The sequence below is a fragment of the Cnephaeus nilssonii genome, assembly GCF_951640355.1.
Source record: "Cnephaeus nilssonii genome assembly, chromosome: 20".
Classification (NCBI taxonomy): domain Eukaryota; kingdom Metazoa; phylum Chordata; class Mammalia; order Chiroptera; family Vespertilionidae; genus Cnephaeus; species Cnephaeus nilssonii.
The window spans coordinates 3,178,302-3,196,652 of NC_137091.1; positions in this window are offsets into that span (position 1 = coordinate 3,178,302).

Genomic DNA, 18,351 nt, shown 5'->3' on the forward strand with positions numbered 1-18,351 from the left:
TCTCTCAAGCTATACGTTTTCTTTCCATCCTTTTTATTCCTTAACTATTTCTGTTGAAGAACTCAGAGTTCTCCACAATCCGGACTTTGCTGGCGGTGAATTCACAGCGCCTTCCAGCATGTTGCTCCGCCTGCCTCTTTGCCTGCAGTGGGGCCCAGAGGCTGGGTCGGACTCATGTCTGATTTGCGTGGGGAGAATCCGTTGGTGGTGTGTTCTTTCATCGGGAAGCATGTGAGTGTGTGTGTCTCTTTTGTGGTTGTAGCAGCCGTAGACACGCAATGCTTAGATCCTTTCATTCATGTGAGTTGGTACAATGGTAGTATTCTAACTAGCATTTTTGTATTTGGTAGAAATATGAATATAAAGGGATGCTTGCTCTCAGCTCTATTCCATTGTTTAGTGGCACCGTCTACATATGAAAGGTTGGATACAGGTGTAACCCTTTCCCTGTAGTTACTCATGTTCAAGTAATGAATTGGCCCCCTATCATCGCAAAGGTGACCTAGCAGTGCCTTTTAAAATATCACCATTAATCATCATCAAAAAGAGAGAGAAGAAAACAAATTGAGAGCCAGAAAAAAAAAAAAGGAAAAAAGGAAGAAGGGAACACAGGAAGGAAGGATGATAAAGGAAAGGAATGGGAAGGGGAAAGGAAGGAGGGAAAGAATAGGAAGGGGAAGGGAGAGAAAAGAAAAGAGAAATTGCATTATCCCAATGTAAGATGTTAGCCACAGGGGAAGTGAGCACGGGGTATATGGAAACTCTCTGGATTACCTCCACAGTTTTTCTGTAAACTAAAATGAAATGTTTATTTAGAAAATGTCATTAGGAGCTCAAAAATTTAAACATCTTTGATGGGATTCAACCAATTGCAACTTTTTGTTTGTTTGGAAGCCTAAAGCGTCCATCCATTGCTGGCCTCTTCCAGGTTGCCTCTTGAGTCCCTTGCGTGTGACCCAAGTCTTTGGACGTTTTCTGGATCTCTGGCATGACAGGACATCCCCGACGCATCTTGGACACTCCTGCTCCAGACAGAAAACCGGCCGTTTCTACAAGGAGGGTTTCTTCTGTTTGTGGGAAATGGCATTTCAGGATCACGCCCCTCGTGCCAGAGTTATTTTTAGAACCCTGCCGTGGACCTCATGAGTTTATATTGATGTTTCCACTTCCAATTCAAGGCTACAGCTATTGGTTTGTTTGTTTTTCTAGTGAACCCAGCCTCTTCCGTGAAACATCTGTATCTCCCCCATGCTCCACCGAGAACCCTGGTACCCAAGGACACGGGGAATGATGAAAATCAGAACACCCCGTGTTACTTGTTTACTTTACCTCAAATTACACAACAGTTTCCGAACCGTACCAGGACTCCTACCACCGGTGATAATTACCCAGAAAGCCTCTTCGTAATGTGAATGCTCCCTTCTCATTCTCCTTCCCAGTTTAGAGTGGTGATGTAGCCGCCAAGCCCGAGCATAACAACGCTTACAAATTCTACTCTTTTCTTCCTTTTTATTTTCAAGATATGTTTTTATTGACTTCAGAGAGGAAGGGAAAAGGAGAGAGAGATAGACACATTAATGATGAGAGAGAATCATTGATCAGCTGCCTCCTGCACACCCTCTACTGGAAATCAAGCCTGAAACCCAGGCATGTGTCCTGACCGTGACCTCCGGGGTCATGGGTTGATGCTCAACCACTGAGCCACGATGGCCAGGCTTATACTCTTTTCTTTTTAACCGCCTTTTAGTCTCAGCACTCCATGTGCAGAAAAGCCACATAGTCTGTTCACCTGCCAAACTAAGTCTAGGGGGCCCGAGGCTTCCTTTCCATGCCTACACGTTCTGTCCAAAATGCCTGTCATGCTGCTAAAATCCCGTTGATCTAAATCCCATGTTTCCGGCAGAGCATGATAGGAGGGCCACGTGGTCAGGTCTGGAACTGTGCACGGGGGAAGAGTGTGCGGCTCCGCGTGGGCGGTACCGGGTCGAAGGGTGTGGGGGTTTGCGATTCATGGTCATCTTTGTATCCACAGAAACACAAGAGTTTGCCTTCCTCTCTTTCTTGCCTCGTCACATGGAGATTATGGAGGGGTTCTTCGCCAGAAACCACATTCCTGGTCAGCGGCGTTGATAGAGCCGGTGGTGTGGCCAGGAATCTCTTTTCAGGCATCAGCCTGTTTATCCCTGGATGCTGGAAGGGAAACCCGGAGGCCCAGCTTGTTTGGTACCCAGGATGCTGAGTTTTCTTTCCCGTGTTGTGTAATTTTGCGTTGCGACCTCATGGTTAGTGGGGAAATGTCTCCGGGCTAGTCGGGGAGTGTGTCCTTTGGGGTATGGGGGGCTTGTTTTTATCTGCCAGGTGCCCTTGGGGAGATTCCCAGTTGAGACTGCTCATTGTGGATTCCAGATGGACCCTAAACCAGAGAGTGAGAGGAGTCTTGTCCTTGTGAATTCTCATGGGAGATACAGACAATTTCCCGCCCAGGCCCTGGTCTACAGAGTCAAGCTTCTTACCTACATTTTCTGGAGAGAAGATTGCCTATTCCATCCTGTCGCTCAGGGTGCAGCTCTTGGATGTTCCTGGCTTCGTGTCCACACCGAGCCTTCACTCCTATCCCTGTGTGATGGGAAAAGCCAAAAAAGTTCCTATTTTGCCCAAACTGGCTACCAAGAGGCCCAAGGGCATTTGCGGTGTCATTTCACATGGAACTCTCGAGACTTCAAATGCTTCTTTGTTTTAACCTTTGCCCAAAGGTTTCCCTGAAAAAAAAATTTTTTTTTTTACAAGCTCAGCTTTGCTGTGTTTAAAAGGATGTTCATTGTGTATCATTCAGTAGTTCTAGAGGTTCCGTAATCAGAGATTCTTCAGGCTCTTTAGTTCGAAATATTCCCAGAAATAAATGTCCCCAAACAAAATTGACAGCCCTTACTTCACTAGCTGTACCGACCCTGCATGGGCGGTGGCTGAGTTTTCTCAAAAAATAAACCCTTGGAGGAGGTTTGGAAAAAGTAAGAAAGAACAGTAAATCTGATGTCTCCTTTTAATGTTTTCTATTTTTTAAAATATATTTTTATTGATTTCAGAAAGGAAGGGAGAGGGAGAGAGATAGAAACATCAATGATGAGAGAGAATCATTGATCAGCTGCCTCCTGCCGCGCCCCACACTGAGGATCAAGCCCACAACCAGGGCATGTGCCCTGACTGAGAATCGAACCGTGACCTCCTGGTTCATAGGTCGACGCTCAACCACTGAGCCACACTGGCCGGGCTGATGTCTCCTTTTTAGATCAAGAAATAAGGTAAGGTTGCTCCAGGGACAAGGGCCTCCATGGCGGTGCATCTCACTATACGATGTTAGGGTTTCTGTTTCTTAAATTATGGAAGAATAATACAATGGAGAGAAAGATATTTCATTTTAATCTCTTACATCTGTTCACGAGGTCGAAAAGGATAAAATAAGATAAAGCAGTGCTCTCTTGAGAAGTCCATATTTTCAAAGGCTTTTGGCATTAATGTGCTTATTAATTGTCACCAATCATCACTGTCATCAAAAGAATATTGTGTAAGATAGAGTGGCCTGGATGGGGCCAAGAGAGAGAATTTCAAGTTTCTCTCTGAACCTGAGTCACTTACAATGAAAAACAAAGGCCATTCAATCCTGTTCGTCGGAAGTGGATCCTAAATATAGTTTATTGGGGCTCTTAATTCACCCTGAAAAAAATGCCGTAATTATTAAAAGTGTCCAAGCTGTTAACTCAGAAACAACATATGCCACATTTACATAATGATTTGCATATAATTTCCATGTAATTCATTTAATGTCAAAATGTACATTTTCAGCCGCTCTGCCTTTTGCCCCCATGCCCTTCCCTGGCCCTGCTGTGTTAAATTGGATTCCTTACTTGTTGGAAGTTATTTATGAATGCATTTCCAAGTGACGGCTGGATGGATGTAGTCTATCATTTTGGTAGAGAAAGTTTGGATGTACGTACTTTTCAGACGGGATGGATTATTGGTTATATTGACTATCTGAATCGCAACACAATGGAGACCAGTCACTCATTTGCACCTGACACACATGGGCTCATTTTACAGATGGGGAAACTGAGGTTCGTGGAGGCCCTGCCTGGGGTGCCGGGGCCTTCGTTTGCTTTCTCTGCCCGGGCATTCGAAAGATCTCCACCTGCCATACAAAGGGTTTTTTGGACATGGTCTATCACATACAAATATGCTTTGTGTATTTTTAAAATCATTTACCAGAGCTCATGAGATTATTTGTGATGGTAGCTCTGGGGTCTGCGATCAAGGACAGGGAAGAATTCTGTCTGATTCCATAAACATATTTACCCAGTGGGAGTGGCTAATTGCTGTCTAAGCGAATTGCAGGCCCCGAGCCTGCCCTCCTGTGCTAGCTTCGCCTGTGTTTTCTGCTTGGACTACTCTGCTGCCTCGCCCGCTCCCTGCATCGCTATTTGCCACTTGACAGTTGGCAGTCAGTTGACACGTATCTGGGATGCCCTTTTCCATATCGCTGTGAGCAGGGGCGATGCCCCCAGAGGGAACTCCTACATCACCCGGTGTGACTTGGGTTCCCCTGGAAACAACCCTTGAGACAAGGACCTGGGTGCAGGTAGCTTATGTGGGAGGTGGCCCCAGGGTGTAGGTGAGGGGGGCACGGCGAATAAAAGCCCAAAGGAAGCAAAGCACTATGAGGGGGCATAAGTGAGGTTGCTGCATTGGCCACGGGAACTCGATTCCACAGGCTCCTCCTGGGAAGCGTATGGAATGGAGCAAGTGTGTCCACCCGGAAGATGGGAACTGAGGCGTTTATCCACTGGGTCAGACCGCAGTGGCTGATGGTTGCCCCAGGGGTTGTTCATTTACCTGCACTTTCCAGCAGGGCAGGAGGGAGGGCTGAGCAAGCTCTCTAGGGCTCTTGCCAGGGATCGGGGGAGAGGTGGTGGTGAGGGGATGGTACTTACCAAACAGAGTTGTATGGCGCTCAGATTGTTATCTTGAAACTAGAGGCCGAGTGCACGAAATTCGTGCATGGGGTGGGGAAAAGGGGTCCTTTCAGCCCAGCCTGCACCCTCTCCAATCTGGGACCCCTTGGGGGATGTCTGACTGCCAGTCAGACATCCCTCTCACAATCCTGGACTGCTGGCTCCTAATCGCTCACCTGCCTGCCTGCCTGCCTGCCTGGTCGCCCCTAACTGTCCCCCGCTGCTGGCCAGGTTGCCCCCAACTGCCCCCTCCCTGCCGGCCTGGTCGCTCCTCACTGCCCACCACCCGCCAGCCTGGTCACCCCTTACTGCCCCTCCCTGCCAGCCTGGTTGCCCCTAACTGCCCCCCCCCCCCCGGCCGGCCTGGTCGCCTCTTATTGCCGGCATGGTCACCCCTAACTGCTCCTCCCTGCTGGCCTGGTTGCCCCCAACTGCCCCCCTCTGCCAGCCTGGTTGCCTCTAACTGTCCCCCCTGCTGGCCTAGTTGCCCCCAACTGCCCCCCCCTGCTGGCCTGGTCACCCCATGCAGCCTGCTGTTCAGTCGTTTTGTCATCCCTCACTAATCCCCCTGCTGGCCTGGTTGCAGGCAGCCATCTTGTGAGGGCGTGAGGGTCAATTTGCATATTACCTCTTTATTATATAGGATAACTTACAACCTGCCTAGCACTGTCCACCCAGGCCTGGCTGAAATCAGAGGTCAGGCCAAACTGGCGTGAGTCGGTCACCAGCTGTGTCTAGTACTGCACCGACTCTATATTGCCTGTCTTTTCTCTGCTAGGTTCTGACTGTTCCCCTTGTCCAGATCAAGGACTGAGTCTCAGAGGTTAAGTGACTTGCTCAAGGTCATCCTGAGTACTTTGTGTGTGTGTGTGTGTGTGTGTGTGTGTGTGTGTGTGTGCATGTGTATCCTCTTGTGTGCAAACGTATAGAGAAAGTCGTGGTTAAGAATACAGACAGAGCCAGATGGCACAGGTCCACACTGCAGCTGTTCTGTCTTGTCTGTGTTATCTTAGGCAGGCAACCTAACCCTCTCCCTGCTTCAGGTTCATCATCTGTAAATTAGGCATAATAGTGCCTACTCATAGGAAGGTGAGCACTTAAAAGGTAACGTGGGTGAACCCTTAGGACAGCACGTAGCAGAGTATGTGTTACTAGAAATAGTAACTGTCCCAGTGTCAGCGATACCACAGGTTTCTGGATAGTGAGAGTAACAGTCGCGTTTACTGAATTCCTGCTTTGATGCAGGGCTCTGAATACACCCCCTGATTTAGTCCAACTCTACTGGGAGGTAGGTACCCTCATTTCCAATTTAACGAGGGACTGAAGCTCAGAGATATTGAGTCGTTGGCCCACCGTCAAGTGTCCAGGAGAGGTCAGAGCAGAGAAGCAGTCCTGGTCTCCACACTCTCCCGCCTCACACTCTTCTTGTGGAGGTGTTTGCTCACCTGAACCTTTCACACCGACTTCGGTGTGTCCCCGAATTGGGAATGGTGCCCGCTGCCTGCCTGAGAACAGCCTGCGCCGGGCGGCTCTTCCACGCGACCCCGTGCAGCCTTTTAATGGCCACTCTCTCTTTGAACATTTGGAATGTGCCATGAACTCACTTTCCAACCCCGATTCATTCCCCGTCCAGGCTTCTGTTTCCTCCGGCCTGTTTGCTTTTTCCCCCGCAGTGAAAAGACTGGTAACTTTATGAAACATCTAAAGGCCGCGGTGGAAGTTTACCGGCGCTTCGAGTGTTGTGTTGTGTTATCTTTGGAATAACTTTGAAGTCCCACCGGTGTAATGGAAGCCGTTATTATGTCATGGAGCTGCTTAGCATGCCTGTGGGAAACATTAACGCGTGCTGACATCATAGTTGGGTTTGCCATCAGTCAGTTTGTTTTGCTTCTTTTTGCTCCCCACTAGCCCACCCTCCCGCCCACCCGGACCCCCAGGCTCTTAAAGTAAAGGTGATGAGCTGACTTGTCAAGGACAAGGGGACAGGTATGGATGCCCCTCGCCGAGGCTGACCTTGACCTCAGCAGCCGCGGCCTCCTGACAGCACAGGGAGGAAACGGAGAGACAAAGCTTTTGGCAGGAGCAGGGAGAAGCTGCGGGCCCTTTGATTTGCCTTGAAAGGTTTTGATTTCGTTGGCAGTCAGACGCTTGATATATAAAACTTTTCAACGCAGTAGTCGGCATGGCTGCCCGAATCCATTTGGTTCCGGTCCTTCAGGATTAAGCTGATTGCCGGCGGCCCCGGTGCTGCGAGGGGGCTGGCCTTCATGGGAAGGACAGTCACAGCCCAAACCATCCCTTTCTCCCGCACAAAAGCACACGGCATTGAGCACGGGAGCTGCAGAGAGGAGACGCGTCGGCGCCCGTTCCCTCCAATGGCTAATGCTTCACGTGCACTGAAGAGCGAGCTTTCCGTCCGTCACGTGCCATTAATTTAATCGCCGACGCACTGTTAAGTATCTATCAGAAATGTGGCTTTTTCACGATGTATTAACCTGGTAATGGTGTCTTTCCTTCTCCCTTTAGACGGAGTCTGATCATTTCATGGTCTGTGGCGTGTTCTCCTGGGAATAGGGGAGAAATTCTGAGTTGTGTTTGGAAGGACCTATTGACACCTGATTTGGGGACTTGGGGTGGCGAGAGATCAGAGCATTTCTACGTGGAACACGCCTCGGGGATCCCGCCGTCACTTCCGGGCATGGCTGGCCCGCTGGCCCCCCTCCCTCTCACCTCTAGGCCTATGTGGCTGGGAAAGTCGGGATGGTCATTTCCTGTGTCAGTGTTTGACCTGGAAGATGGAAACCCTATTGTCTCCGGTGACCCAAGGCAGGAGGTGATTGGGGAAGCGAGGCTTTCTTCCAGCGGCCTCTGCGGAGAGCTGCATTTTCCTGCCCGGGACCAGGTTGCCAGAGTCCTGAGGCCACAGAGCTGCCTACAGTCCCCCCAGCTGCCTGCTCAGGGAGTGTCTTTCCCCACGAGACATGGGCTCCCTGGAGGTGAGGACAGTGGCCTTGTCCACCAGGCTCAGCTGCCTCCACGCACTTCTGCAGCCCCGAGAACATGGCCATTTTTAAGCTCAGTGTAGTTGCTGACCTCTGTCACTTGGTTAAAAGATGGCCCATACCCCTGTGGAAATAGGCAGGAGGGGCGTATGACATACTTTTAAATATTTCTGGTCAGAATGACATGAATGAAATAAGAGCCTGCCATGTAAGGGAGAACGCGTCTCAACTGTTTGCAGATCAGCTTAGGAGTGGAACAAAGAGTTGAGTTCTATTTTCCTTCTGGGGTGAAGAATACAGGACCCAGGGGCACACGGGGATGAGCCGGCCATAATTCTCATCTTCGCCACGTGTGTGTGTGTGGTCTAAGTGTTCACGACAGTGTTCCAATCAGAAATAAAAAGGGCTCGCTCTCGGTTCCTAAGCAGTAGAGCAAGAATTCAAACCCAGAGCGGTCTGACTCTCTGAGTTACTGTATGGCACCCTTGACTTTGGTATTACTAATCTGCCTTTCTCTTGACCTTGGGAATGCATATCCTTGCTTGTTTATTTATGACCAACCAGACGCTCACCACCTGCGTTCCTTTTGCCACGGAAATACCCCAAGGGCAGGAGTTGCCCAAGCAGCCCGAGTTAGCCTATGAACGTTCCCGTCTTTCACCTTAAACCCACGGGGATCTCATGGCTGGCTGCCCCGGGAGCCAAGAATAATAGCTTTGGAGGTTCTGTCGCCCCCACAATCAGATCAGGGTCCCGGAGAAGTGACCTGTTTTACAAATAACACAGGAAAGAATAGACTCAAAAAGTAATTTCCATTTTCCACTTTAATACCTGTGATGAATGAAAGAACACCTGATGACGAAACTCAAAGAAATTTGAAGTTTATAGAGAATCTCTATTTTGGTCGGGTAAAGCAAATCCTAAAGTTTTTACAGTGTGAAAATAAGGAGGAAGTAGTAAGAGCAACAGCAGATTACATAGTCATCATTCTTTATCATCGTCATTAGGGCTCCTCACTACTTTTGATCCTTCCAACGATCTTCTAAAGCAGGGAAGGCCAGCCTTCTTCACCTCCCCTGTAACCATTCCCTTTTCTCATCTGTCTTTGACGTTCTTCCCATTGAGAGGTAAGAGTATATTTCCCTGACCCTTGAGTCTGTGTTTGACCATGTGATTTTCTTTGGCCAATAGGCTGTTAGCAGAGGTGATTAAAGCAGAGGCTTGGAATGGCCTGGTGTAAGTGCAGGATGGTTGTGCTTACTCTCTTGCCCCTCAGACATGGCCATGAATGGGAAGGGCAGTCCAGGTTGGCAGCTATTCCAGGGAGGACCTGTGCAGCAACGCTTCCTCAGCTAAGATGCCCCAGCCAAGCCGACCTAAAGCAGAGCCTCCTACAGGCTTGCAGGTTCATGAGCTTTTTATATGTGACTAGAGGGCCTAGTGCACGATATTCGTGCATGGGTAGGGTCCCTAGTGGCTGCCGGCCGCTGGCCGGGGCCTTCCTTCATTCTGTGCTGCCCCCTGGTGGTCAGTGCACATCATAGTGAGCGATCAAACTCCCGGTAGGTCGAACTCCCGAGGGGACACTTTGCATATTAGGCTTTTATATATATAGATTGTTAGTTTAAGCCACAGAGTGTGGGAGATAGTTTGTTACACAGCACTAGCTAACTGATACATCAAGGTAAACCAGTGAGTAAGTTGTAGAGCTAGAAATAGAATCCAAATCTTCAAACATATGGTTCTACACACTTTCCAACTCTGCTATATTGCTTTTCATACAGAGAGAAATTTATTTGGGAATAAAAATCCCTCAAGACAGAGCCTTTTCTGGGCAGGGACCATGTCTCCCTCATCTTTGATTCCTCAGTCTAGTCCAGTGCCTTGTGCATGGTAGGCACTCAGGATATGTTTATCAAATAAATAAGAGGCAAAAATACTAGGGACATAACCTCTATCCCTTTGGTTTTATTTTACAGTTTCTGATTAATAAAAAATGAAGTAAAAAAATAAGTATGTTCCATACGGTCAGTGAAAGTCAGCTTCTAAAAATAGTACCCGGCGATTGCACAAAGAGGGCATGGTCGTCATTTTCTTCCTCAGACATCTGCCCATATGTGGCAGATTCCCTCTCTGAAGAAAGATCAAACCCCATAAAATGCATCATTTATATGCCACTCCCCATTATGAAACAGCATGGAGACCGTTAATGAGAAGCAAAGGCGAAGAGGAGTTCCACGAGTCGGTTGCAGGCAGACTGTGGCGAAAACGCACGGCCCTTTGGGAATGACACATAAGAAAAGAGCAAACATCGCGCCCGCTGCTCAGCTGGCCCCCACCCGCACCCTCACCGGCCCGACTCCCCCCGTTGCCACAACAGCTTGAGGTGGGGAATTTGTGAAAGCCACATGGAGAGCTTTCTCCTCTGATATGTTTTCATCTCTGAGGTCCAACAGTGTCGATGAAGGTAGCTGTGACATTTGCAATTTTCCATGCACCAGCCCATCCATTTCTGCCCCGTGCCGCTGCCATGGTACAGTGACCCTCCAGCTCTGCCGATAATTACGGCAGGAATAAAACGAAGAGAGTGATAGGAGCAGAGCGTCGCTCTGATTGCCTTTTCATTATTTGCTCACAGTTAGTTATTCAGTCACAGGGAAAAATTGCACAGTAATTGGTTGACAATGGGGAAGCAATCGCCGAATCCCACAACTGCGATACGTTTGCTTGTTGGGCGTTAGACCTTTTATTCGTATTTTGATTAAACAGCGGGAGCATGAAACGGACATAGGAGTGTATCCTTGGTCAAATTCTGGTGCGTTTCTCTCTACCCCATTCAAAATGTTGAATGTAAGCCAGCACATACAGTAGATGTGTGAATACTATATGTAGTCTATTGACTTTCAAATAAATCCCTCTTCTGGATCCCACTTCATAAAGAAGGCACAGTGGGTGGAAAAGCATAGATTTTTTTTTTTTTAAAACAAATCAGTTTTCAGTCAGGTGTTTTATAAAAAGAAAATTCAGAAAACCAGGTGGTTCCTTCTTTCTGCATTTCGATTTTTCCTGAATTTAACTTTCTAAACCCAAGATCTTTATAAATGGATCCTTAGCAAACATTCCCTCTCACTTCCCTCTACAGGCGGGGAAACTGAGGCCCAGGGCGCTGACCGCGATGTTCAGAACGCTGACCCTTCCCGCTCCATCCAAACTGCCTTCCGCCTCCACCTCTGCACGGAGGACGAGCGTTAGAGAAGCGAGACAGGTGGGATCTACGCCTGTGTAAGCATGCATCTCCACATGCGTGCCCCCCGCCCCTCCCTACACACACTACATGGGTGCTCCATGTTGCTCGACTGCAAACGTCACTGAGGTGGTGTCTGCTGCATGTGTATGATCTCAGAGGGTGAGCTTCGTGGATTATCCCAGGTATCCACGGCCTGGCCTGGGCCTGGGGCCATGACGCCTCGGGAAATGTGTGGCGGGGTGACGGAGGGAGAAGACCTCCTGCTTACCGTCCACGCTCAGGTGCAGGAGGCCTTCCTCTGCCCTGGCTCCTGGCTGGACTCGCTGACGCGCCTCCACGCTCTTCCAGCCGCACAAGCCTCCCTGCGGCTCCCACACCCCCAACGCCCCGGAAACGCGAAGAGTGTTTTGTTTTCCTTTGTTTGTTTGGCTTTTTAAAAAAATGGTATTTGGTAGCAAAACCTGGCCTGAGCTGACGGGAAGCTATTTATAGTTTCTATTTGATCTAAACATGCATACATTTCACGGCATACATATTCATGTCTTTGGTTACAGACTGCAGGCCAGACTCTGCTGCAATTTTATATGGCACCATATTTCTTGCCTCAAATAGGAACAACTCTGAATTACAAAACACATTATTTCTGGCTCAAGGGATTCACGTATGGGGCTGTGAGCATGTAATAATAATGATGATGATAATAATAATAATAATAATAATAATAATAATAATAGCTACTACTATAATCCATTCTGAGTGTTTTATATATTTCATGATTTTAATCCTCACAAGGACCTGACAGGATAGGTTCTATTACTATCCCTATTTTCCTAATGGCCCTTAGGAAGCTAAGGTTCTGAGATGTCCTGAAACGCGAGGCTCAGGGTTTGAACCGAAGGCAGTCTGGCGGAGTCCACGCTCTTACACTCCCCACTGTGCTTCTCCCCAGTCCGAGTGCCCAGACGTGGTGCTGTCCACAGAACCCGGCCCAGGCCTGCCATCGGCTTGTCCCGAAAGCTCTCTTGGGGACCTTCTCTCCTTTGGACTCTGAATTCTTAACTCTGGGCTTTAAGTCACATGCCTGCTCAGGGCCATCCGCCGATGCTGGGTTTTCATCTCCCTGTGATGCAAGTTTCAGAAGCTCCTTGCAAACAGGGGTGGTCGTCCGCTCCTCTCACACCACAGCCTCAGGGAGAAAAGCTTGGCTCTCACAGCCCAGCCGGGAACTGGCTGCCGAGTGAGCCCCAGGTCGGTAGCCCTTGCCCCCCTTCAGGCACCTCCTCTCAGTCCCCGGAGCCTTCCCCCCCCCCCCCCCCCCCCGTGTCCCTCCAAAGTCTAAGAGCAGGAGCCATGGGAATTGGCAGCCTGGGCATTCTACCAGGACCTTGTGTGTGGCCTTTGTGACGTGTGGTAGCAAGAATACGTAACTGAGTGAGGAGGTTCAGATCTGGGCTCCTCTGCTAGTGTAGACATGGTCTTGAACTTGAAATTTCTCTCACACTTGGCTCTCTTCTGCCCCACAACCCCCTACCTCAAATCTGGAGCAGACACATGGTGCCAGAGCTAGAATTTGACTAAAAATATGGATCCAGTTAAGAGTCCATTCTCTTAACTTGGGTGATGATTTAACTTGGATGATGACTGTTGACTGCTCATTCTGCGTGGGTCACTATGGGAAGCGACTTGGATGCCTTGTCTCTGTCGATGCTCACAAAGCTGTGAAGGTACCACCACTGTGTCCTTTACTATGGGAAGAAACTGAGGTACAGAGACGGGAGCTTGCCCACGGCCTCATACCTACTCTTTCCATCAATTGCCACAACATCTGTAACGGCCCCTTGGAGACTCAATAGCTTCAGGTGACAGCCCCGCAGCCTTGCCTGCTCACTGTTGGCTGGGGCAGCTTTCTGGATCTCATCTGGGCTCCGACAGGCTTGACTCCAAGCTGTAGCCAGGGTTGGGGTCAGGTCTGCTCCACCTGCCTCTCATCCTCTTACGACCAGGGACTAGTGCGGCATGTTTTTCTCATAGTGATAGCAGAGGTGCTAGGGGGCAAACCAATCCGACAAACACACTTTCAACGTCTGACCACAGCAAAACCACTAGCATCCCATTGGCCAATGCAAGTCACATGGCCAAGCCCAACATGAATGGAATAAGAAGTACACCTCACATACCAGGGTGCGATGGCAAGTAGCATGGCCGCGTCCCACACCAGCAGAGAAAGGAAATGTACCCCTCCCAGGAACCTAGGGAAATCCCTCCTGACCAGGAACCCACCCCATCTCACCCACGAAAAGGGAGAGCCAGGAGCCACCCAGGACCGCCAAGCTCGGGAGTCATGTTTCCTCACGCGCTCTTGAGTGGGCACAGGTACCCAGGGCAGAGCTTCTGGTCATTTAGGAAGCCGGGTCTTTGCAGTCTATTGAGCCTGTTGCCCTTACGTTGGAAGGCGTGAGGCTGCCCCTAAGGCGTGTGGAGATGGTGGGGTGGCCTGGGCAGTGGGCTCTGCCAGGGTGACCTCCTCCCCCCACAGACACACATGGCCCGGTGTTTGCTCTTCTCTCTGGGGCCAGACCTGTCATTAAAGGATTAGCTTTCTCCCCTCTCTCTTTCTAGGCGTTTCCATGCAGCCTTGGAATGCATCATCAAAGTCCAAAGCAAGGACGTTTGAATTCTTTGCCTGGAGGACCTGTTTTCTTGTGTTGAAAGGGAGTGTTAGACGTTCCTAAATTTTGGAGCTGTGTTTATACTCAGAGAGAGGAGTGAACAGAAAAAGCTCCCGGTGGATTAATTTATTTGTATTTTGTTCTAGCTCCTGACATTTGGAAAAGGCTGGAGGATCTTATTAATGTTTGCTATTTTTGATTTGCTTTGGAGGATGCTAGATTAACCACAGAATCTTGGAAAATAGACTCGTTATTTTATTTTTGAGAGGTACAAGGTCTGAGGCTGTTTGCTCAAGTTCTGGCATCCAGTCCTCGGCTCTGGGGCTACCTCTGGTCACCACCCCCACCGGAGCAGACGTTGTGAATAGATCCCCATGACTGCTGCCCTCTAAGCCCCCAAATGACCCCAAACCCTCTCACCACAGCCCTCCAGGCAGCCGCTACTACTTGGTCAAAGTTAATGCAACCTAGTTGCCATCCTTGCTCTAAAACTTTAATTTTTCACATACCAGTCACATAACTTTATCAAAATCTTTATAGAGTTCTGATGAAGAGACTGCTGTCTTCTGTTCTGGTTCTTATAAGGCTACTACTCAACTCAAAAATGGTCAATATCCAAACTCCTTAGCTTGCAACCAAGGTTCTCCGCCATCTCACACTTTCACTCCCCAGGACTAATGTCCTGATCCCTTTATCACCCCTCGTGAGAGGCAAATATCTCATTTGCTCTTAAGATTCCTGCCCTCACTCACTTTAAAAATCAGGGGTGGGGGGCACATGAGTCAAAAGGCAAGTACTACAGAGGGTGATAGCTGCTTGGGGAACACAAGGAGGGGGCCTTATGAGCTGACTCCTGAAGGGTATCTAGGAATCACCCCGAGAAACTGGTCTAATTGAGAGTGTGGTCGCAGCTGGTAGTGGTGGTACTTGTGGAAATCAGAAACAGAATGAGCAAAATCTTGGCAGTGAGAAGAGATGGAGGTGCCATGTTCTGAGATGGGGACACTGGGCAAGATGCATAGAAGGCAAAAATTAAGAGTTTCCATTTTGGACATGTTAAGTTTTAGATGGCTGTTAGACATATGCACTAATTAGGGCGATGCTACTGACTATGACATAAATCCTCATATTTCCATGGCTTAAAACAAGTTTATTTCTCACTCATGTGATAGAGCAATGCAGATGTTCTTGTTGGGTGAGGACCTTCCACGTGGTGACTCAAGGACCCAGGCTCCTTCCATCTTGTGGCTCCACCCTTCTCTAGGGTTATATCCCACTGACGGGGCAAAGAGAACGTGGGGAAGATGCACTGGGAATAAACGAGTAACATGTCACCTTCTGGGGTGGACGGCAGGAAAGGTAGTCCTTGGCCAGGTACTAGAGACAACTATACTACGTAAGGAAGTACATGGATATTGGGTGGTTAGTCATCTCTGCCCCGACGTCCAGGTGAAAATGGCAGTTGCCTTGTAGCATGCAAGTATCACAGTCGGGGCAAGATTGAAGCTGGAGATGTAAACTTGGGAGTCATGGTATGGAAAGGACATACACAGCCATGGAGACTGGATTAAATCAGATGGGCAGGAGGCCACAAACGATAGGTTACGGGCTGGCTGCCTTTTCCCATTAAAGTTGTACTTGAACAGAGGAATGAGCCAGGCTCATTCCTTCACATGTGACCTACGGCTGCTTTCACAATGATGGCACCACTCCCCAAAGAAAGACCTGCTAATTGTTCTGTGTCTTTCTAGAATGCTTATCTATGAATATCTATCCTATATCATCTATCTACCCACCCTCACACATACATATGCACACACATACATTGTGATGGAAAATACTTGCATGTACATTTATCAGGACTGTGTATGCATAACCCTTTTAGGTAACAAAAATGGGATCACATCATCCATATGGGTTTATTACTTACCTCTTTTTGTGTGTCCTGTATCTTGAACATTTTTTGTAGAACAGTGCATATACTGGGTGTCTCTCTCTCTGTCCTTAGTAGCAGCCTTGTACCCTGTTGTATGGATTTATCATAAAACAGTCCTCTATTCACTGGCAATTAGATTGTTTATTTCTTTCTTTTTCAACGCCACAGTGTAGATCCTTATACATTATTTTTGAGCACTAAGACAAGTCTCTCTGCAAGAAAAAAGTCTTAGAAGGTAAATGGCAAGGTCAAAAGAGAATATACCTTCTTATGTTGATAGTTGTTGGCCAGTTGCCCCCTGAAAAAGTTGTGCCAACACGCATTCCCACCAACAGTACATGGGTGCTTATTCGTTTTCTAACCATTTAAAAATCAAGAAGGATTTGAGTAAGCTGATAGGGAATATATTGAAGAATGACTAGCGCGGTCTCCACATTATGGAAATGACTCTGACTTTAATCCCTTTAGAATATGATCCATAACATAATCTTTAATAGGCTATATCTATCTAATGTGAAACTCAGTTGATTCAAAACAGCATTTTATAACACACATTTAAAATTTTGAATTGGGATTTAAGCAGGACTGCGTGGCTCGTAGGAAACCATATCAACACAATAGCCCACTTTGCCTTTCAACGTGACATCCATGAAAAGGTATATTAAACATATCTATCATGTGATGAATGAAAGGTTTTCTATTAAAAAAAATATCTCCCACACTTCTCCCAGATTCTGTTGCAATGCAAATTTTGCATTACTGTTCTTAGTACATTTTTTTCTCGTAGCTAGATCTTTATTAAAGAAAGTCAAAGGCTACGCTTTTCATGTTATGAGGAGGGGTCATAATTAGCTAACGCAAATGCTCCAAAAATCAGATCCGTAATTAGCTGGACCGGCTGATTGGTATGACTTCCTGGATGCAGATCTTTACTGTTGAACATTTACTTTGTGCTCGCAGGATTTGTCTGTGTGTTTCCTATGTGTGATGAGAGCTTTTCGATAATTAGCTCCTGAGGGATGTTGCATTCCAATAGTGGAAGGATAATTACAGCCTTATGAAAAGTGAAATGACTCCAGCTTCCTTTTGTTGTGGTTTAATTGTATGCAACAAGTCCAGGAGACGTCTCATTTCAAATTGGGATAGTGAAGATGTAGCTTTCATTAAAAACAAAATAAAAAATGGTGTGAATTTGGTAAAATGGCAAATTGGTCTAATTTTGAAAACAAACAAGCAAACCACCCCATTAAAAAAAAAGCCTTGTGTTATTTCATTAGTTCATAATTTTGATTACAAATTAAACTGTGGCAGGGTGAGAAGTTGTAAGGTTACAATGCAGATGAGATGGGGCTTGAAAAATTTCACATCAAAAGGCATCAGCTGGGGAAATGCCATTGTAATAGACTGTTAATTAGTGCCAACCACAAAAACAAAGAAAAGGAGAATGACAGGCCGGTTCTCACAGATTGTATAGTTTGGGAGTGACTTGGGAATAAGACACATTAAAAAGAATATACTTTCTTCAATACCTGTCCTGTTATTTTTTTTTTTTTTTTAATTGGCTTTGGGGGCGGGAGGAAAAGCTTTAAATCCAACTGTACCAAGAATTTTTTTAATCCAAGCAACTGTGAAGTGAGAAAGGATGCTACTTTATACAATAATTAGAGGCCCGGTGCATGAAATTCATGCACGGGTGGGGGTCCCCTCAGCCCAGCCTGCACCCTCTCCAATCCGGGACCCCTTGGGGGATGTCTGACTGCCGGTTTAGGCCCGATCCCCAGTCGGACATCCCTCTCACAATCCTGGAGCTCTGGCTCCTAATCGCTCACCTGCCTGCCTGCCTTGTTGCCCCTAACTGCCCCACCCCCCGCCGGCCTGGTCGCCCCATGCAGCCTGCTTTTCAGTCATTTGGTCATCCCTCACTAACCCCCCTGCAGGCCTGGTCGCCCCACACAACCTGCTTGTTTAGTCGTTGGGTCATCCCTCACTAACCCCCCTGCCGGCGAGGTCGTAGGCAGCCATCTTGTGAGGGTGCGATGGTCAATTTGCATATCACCGCTTTATTATATAGGCTGTGTTACTCAGCAATTGCTGCAATAATGCTGCATAACAAACTACCCCAAAACTCAGTGTCTTAAAATAACAGGCGCTTACTTGTCATCCACTGGTTGGCTGGGACATGACTGATGAGGCTGGATTTCAGGCTCAGGACTCCAGGATCCAAGCTGGTGCTGCTTCACTATCTTCCTTGGACCAATAACTACTCACAACATGTTCTTCTCATGGAGAAGCAGGAGCACTAGAGCCAAACCAAAAGGCACAAGGACACATATATTTCTGCTAGGATCACGTCAACCAAACTCCCATTCACCAAAGCAATCACATGGCCCTGCCCAAGATCAGTGGGGTGGGGAGGTGTGCTCTGCCTAGAATCCAAGTAGGGGAGGAAATATGTTTTAAACAAACTTTCAAATGATCACAGTAACCTGTTAAT